Source organism: Zootoca vivipara, chromosome 7 (genome assembly GCF_963506605.1).
Source record: "Zootoca vivipara chromosome 7, rZooViv1.1, whole genome shotgun sequence".
Taxonomy (NCBI): domain Eukaryota; kingdom Metazoa; phylum Chordata; class Lepidosauria; order Squamata; family Lacertidae; genus Zootoca; species Zootoca vivipara.
Genome location: NC_083282.1, coordinates 81,730,365 through 81,736,485, shown reverse-complemented (window position 1 = coordinate 81,736,485; position 6,121 = coordinate 81,730,365). Strand labels below are relative to the sequence as shown.

The following is a 6,121-nucleotide window of genomic DNA, read 5'->3' as shown; positions in this document are numbered from 1 at the left end:
TTAACTGGGTCTTCACTTGTTTCCAATGTACATATAATTTTGTAATGCATTGATCTTTAGGCTGAAACTAAGAGAGACACTGGAAATACAGAAGCAAACTACATATGGTTGCACCAGAAATGTTTTATTTTGCTGCCTCGAAATAGTTAAGTGTGTTGCGCTTCTTCAATACACTAGCATTTTACTCAGGTTCATAAAAAAGTTACCGTACTTGGCTGGTGACCGCTGGCAAGAAATGGCTTGTTTTGACTTTATATTCACAACGGCCTGGTGTGCACATCACATTAAACCAGGCCTCCCCAAACTGCGGCCCTCCAGATGTTTTGGCCTACAACTCCCATGATCCCTAGCTAACAGGACCAGTGGTCGGGGAAGATGGGAATTGTAGTCCAAAACATCTGGAGGGCCGAAGTTTGGGGATGCCTGCATTAAACCATTACATTAAATCATAGTTTATTTTAACTATGGTTCATTGATGGGAATTGCTACAAAGTGGTTCCATCCCACATCGCAAAGAAAGTGTTTGCAAGTTGAAAAAACAGTTGGTTCTTCTCTCCCTTTCAAAATACGAATGGAGGGAGATGTTTCAGCCATAGCCTAGTTACAGTGAGATAAAGGCTGTGTGTGTGTTTGTGTGTAGCAAACTAGGGGGGGGGGAATGGAAAATTGTTAAGAGGGTGAGTCACTACATCCCTTCAGAGAGCCTAGCAACTGGTATAGCTTCTGAGCAAAGTACAATTATTAGATTAGATAGGACAAGCGTTGTCCTCATCCAGAGCTTGCTTCCTTCCTTCCTTCTACTGATACGCATCAATGCTACTCATGCTTCAGTTGTTTCTGTGAACATGCATTTACAAAATGAATCCAAAGTCAGCCCCAGCCCTTGCCCTCTGCTTGCAGCCTAGCAACAATATTCATGCTTAGTATATCACAGTGAAGTAGTGGTGCAAATAAGCAGCAGAATATGTAGTTACAATGAACCAATTTAATAAACTTCTGCTTCTCAAATTATTTCGATGTATCAAAAGGAACACATTGATATGGGTTTTGGACAGGCACTGCCAATGAGTTGTAGTGGCTATATCTCAGCTTGGTGGGAGAGCACCTACTTTACACGGAGAAAGTTCCAGGTTCAATAATCAACAAATCTAATTAAAGGTTCACTATAAGGCTGAGTGTTAGGGGTGTAAGGGGAAGGGTATCACCTCTGCTGGGGGACATGCTGTGCTCTTTCTGGGGTAGCTTGTCCACCTTTGGTCCCCACCCTGCACTCAGCTCTCACCTGTGGTTCCTAGAAGCTGTCAGCATGTGACAGTGGCCACACCCCGGAAACGGCTTTAACTGGCTGACTAAATCAGTAGCTGATGGGTCTCAAACCCTCTGTGGTGAGTTAGAGGCTTGCCCTGTGTGCAAAGACAGGCTCTGGCAGATTGAGCAGATGAGACTAATAGGGGATTCAACAACCAAGAAGGCAGTTTTTGCACGTGCTGTAAATGGAAGTGAGGAATAGATGAGGCTCGTCAACCTGGGAAGGTAGCCCATCTAGAAGGAGGAGAACTCTGATCCTAAACCTCTGCTGCCTTGCGGGACATCTTCGGGAGAAGAAAAGGCTAAGGAGTATGGGTTCTATGTGGGTTTTTTTTTTTTTTTACTCTGTTGCTGTGTTCTGTTGCATGCCATATTGAGAACCAATCCATCAGAAGATGGGTGCAAGCCTTCAAAATATAAATCATTACAATGTACAAGAACTGGAGCAGTCATTGAGGCTAAGGTGGTACTTGCAAAGATCTCATACGTGATAAAATGTTGTTCAACCACATCAAGAACGCGACCCAGCTGCCTGAAGGTGATGGAGGAAAAAAGCATTCCAACAGGCAGTTCTGGTAAAGCAGGCTTAGTACAGGTGATGGCTGCAGGCAATTTTTAGGGGCTGGAAAATAGGCCTTGCAGCTCCAGTAAGAATGCCAGAACACCCAGCATCCAATGTGACGGACTCCAGAGCTATGGTCCTAACATTGGGAATGATTGGGTTCAAAAGGCACAGCAACAACTAGCTGGGGAATCTTAATCTTATGAGGTTGTAGTGATGAACACCAGCATGCCATAAGGATGATGCATGGAACCCAGAGACTGCAGAATAGCAGAGCAGGGTGTTCCTCATGCAACAGCCGAGAGAGAGAGAGAGAGAGAGTATAAAGAAAGAATGTGGATACTAACATTTAGCTGCTGAAACTACAGTGGTACCTCAGTTTAAGTACACAATTGGTTCCGGAAGTCTGTACTTAACCTGAAGCGTACTTAACCTGAAGTGAACTTTCCCACTGAAAGTAATGGAAAGTGGATTAATCCGTTCCAGGCAGGTCTGCGGAGTACTCAACCTGAAGAGTATAATTGGTTCTGGAAGTCCGTACTTAACCTGAAGCATACTTAACCTGAAGCGATCTTTCCCATTGAAAGTAATGGAAAGTGGATTAATCCATTCCAGACGGTCCGCGGTGTACTTAAACTGAAGCGTACTTAACCTGAAGCGAACTTTCCCATTGAAAGTAATGGAAAGTGGATTAATCTGTTCCAGACGGGTCTGCGGAGTACTCAACCTGAAGAGTATAATTGGTTCTGGAAGGCGGTACTTAAACTGAAGCGTACTTAACCTGAAGCAAACTTTCCCATTGAAAGTAATGGAAAGTGGATTAATCCATTAGAGACGGGTCTGCGGAGTAGTTAACCGAAGTGTACTTAAACTGAGGTATGACTGTATTCATCTTTTGTGGGTAAGGTAATCTTTTCCACAATATTTCTGAAAGCTACTTTATACCAACAGACTAGTCATCCATGTAACCCAATATTATCTATGCTGACTATTAGAGGCTCTTTGTTTTTTTCAGTCTTGCTGCCAGATATCCTTTTAAGCTAGACATGTTGAGGATAGAGCACAAGACCTTCTGCATACAAAACATCTGCTTCAACCATTAAGCTATCACTCTTCCCCATCATACCATTTAAACTATCTCATACACAAGCATTTTAAAATACAATTCTACCCTACAAACAGGAGACTAGAAAGGAGAATAAGGCTTCTGAAAACCATGGCAGCAAGGAAGAATCTGTCTGAAATGGTTTATCCCACCATTGTCTTATTCATCCCTGTTTTAACACCGTAATCTCATGGATCAATGCCTTGTCGTGGCGAAGGGGCTTGAATAACTCAGAGAAGCTATGAGCTATGCCATGCAGGGCCACCCAAGATGGACAGGTCATAGTGGAGAGTTTTGACTAAACGTGATCCACCTGGAGAAGGAACTGGCAAGCCACTCCAGTATCCCTGCCAAGAAAACTCCATGGACAAAGACAACGGGTCACGAAGAGTCGGACACGACTAAACAATCTCACCTTTGTTCTTCAACAATGTCCTTGCAATTTCAACCTTCTTTTGTAAAAAAGATTCTCCAAATTAAAATACCTTGGTTCTTTGAAATCTGCATTTACAGTTGTCTAAAACAAATGAGCAACAGATCAGGAAAAAAGAGAAGGGAGGAAGTGTTCTTGATATGGTATCTTTTGGGCACACTACACATCTTCACGCGGGTGGCGCTGTGGGTTAAACCACAGAGCCTAGGGCTTGCCGATCAGAAGGTCGGCGGTTCAAATCCCCGCGACGGGGTGAGCTCCTGTTGCTCGGTCCCAGCTCCTGCCAACCTAGCAGTTCGAAAGCATGTGAAAGTGCAAACTGATAAATAGGTACCGCTACAGTGGGAAGGTAAACAGCGTTTCCGTGTGCTGCTCTGGTTCGCCAGAAGCGGCTTTGTCATGCTGGCCACATGACCTGGAAGCTGTATGCCGGCTCCCTCAGCCAATAATGCGAGATGAGTGCCGCAACCCCAGAGTCGGTCACGACTGGACCTAATGGTCAGGGGTCCCTTTACCTTTACACATCTTCACACAAAACTCCCATAGCTATTCATCTCAGAGGTTATCTTGGTTGTCCTCCAGATCTGTTAGACTACAACTCTCATTATTCCTGACCACTGGTCCTGCTAGCTAGGGCTAATTGAAGTTGGAGTCCACAGTATCTGGAGCCCAAAACATTGATCACCCCTCATCTATACCTACACATGTTTCTAAAGTAACACAACTTCCAGATTGCCACAGCTCCAGGCTTCTGCACACTTCTGTGAGAGTTGTAAAGAACCCTGAACTTACCTCCAAATAAGTATGTATATGATCAGATTGCTGCCTGGACAAGAATTTTGTGGCAATGCTCTTTATTATTTATATTTTTACATCATGGAACCCAATGTAGTGTACACATGGTTCTCAGACAGCTACCTATACTGTACAGGCACTGCTAGACCCAGAGCTGCTTGCTCCAGTGAAGTGGTATTCTCATGTGTCTTCAGACCGTTCCCCATCTTTGTACACCCAGATGGAGAGCTGTATTTTTGAACTCACTATAGCCAGAGGCTATGTAGGGATTCTGTTTGTGGTTAAAAAGAAAGCCATCACATTCAATCCATGAACAATTATCCTGCTCCTGAAATAATGCTTAAAATCTTTCAATTTATTTCTCAGCAAGAGGACAACGGGTGCAGAACAGCTTTCTGAACAAAGAAAAGCTAGGTAACATGGACCTTCCTTCTCCTCTTCAAGATAGGACACAGTTTTGCCTTCGCAGAAATCTTTATGTCCATCCACCACTTTTCACATAGCAGTAAGATTCACAGCCCTGTAGGCTTAGTGACATTTTGAAAAAATGCTCATTACTCTGCACAACAAGCAGCTACAGGTACAGAATCCCTTCAGGCTATCCCTGGGAACATTCGCCTCAAGGGACTTTTTTCTGCATTATGCACTTTCCATGACTTTATAATTTCCATGGGACTGCACACTCACTGCTCCCATAAGCTGGATCTGCCATTGTACATTATAAAGCTGATATGTCACACACCATGCCTGAAATTTTTCACATGTCAACACTCCCAACTGTAATGCTGTTAAGATTGCTTGTTTATTAGCCTGGGCCTTACTACGTTTTGTTAAAGTGCTTAAAAAGAAACTCAGAACAAACAGAATTTCCAAGGAAGAAGCTTGCTTTCACTATGGGCAGATAATAATGTATACTAACCACTCCTTGGATAGCCAAGTTAAGGTTGCTTGAGAATATAATAGCCAACCAAGACAAAAGCTCGTGATTAAGCATGCATAGGATTGTGGGCAAGAATGTCCCCTAATTAAAGTTAATTGATCATTTCAGTCTTAATAAATTAATCTGTCCATTAAATCCACAAAACTCTGTAGATACATAAACATTATTCTTAAGTGAAAAAATATATATGTTGTGGTAGATTGTTCCCATCCCAAAAAATAAACACCAATTAAGGATTGTACTGTTATTTTGCTTAAGCTAATCAAGAGAAGGTCATGATCTTATCTATAACAGATTCTCACCAACCCACATACTATCCCAATCATTTGAAATCATCCCATGACAGCTACAGTTTCTCACACACACACACACACACACACACACACCACACACTTTGAAGTTCGTCTTCTTAGTCATGAAGATATAAATTTGCTTTAAAAAAGAAAAAGCGGGGATTCTCAGGATGCCAATTTTCATATCATATCCTGTTCAAATTCTACACTTGGATAGAATCATGGAATGCAAACAGCACTATATTTAGATTTAGGATTTCAAATTATAATTGGAATTGGATGGAATGAAAAAGCCATCCAATATAACCCACACAAAACCAATTGAGGCAGGACCACTTATCATTCAGGGCTCTGCCACAGACTACTGTACTTTGTTTACACAATCCAGTCTACATGGGGAGCATAGCTCAGTTGGTAAAGCATGAGTCTTAATCTCCATGTCATGGATTCAAGCCCTACATTGGGCAAAGGATTCCTGCATTGCAGGGGGTTGGACTAGATGACCCTTGTGGTCCCTTCCCGCTCTATGATTCTATGATTATTTCTATGAAGAGAACAGGCACTCCAGAGAAAAACACTTGCAAAACAAACGCTCTGCAGGGTGAAGATGAATATTAGATCCCTTCTCAGATTTCTTCTGATTTCTAAACTTTCAGAGAAATTCAAAATAATAATAATAATTTGT

The 6,121-nt window shown here is 42.4% G+C and overlaps 1 protein-coding gene across 1 annotated transcript in view; it reads right to left on the bottom strand.

Annotated features, from left to right (window-relative positions):
- The window catches only part of RTF2 (replication termination factor 2), a 58,740-nt gene that overhangs the window by 37,620 nt on the left and 14,999 nt on the right, over positions 1-6,121 (bottom strand). The gene's annotated exons all lie outside the window — the stretch shown is intronic.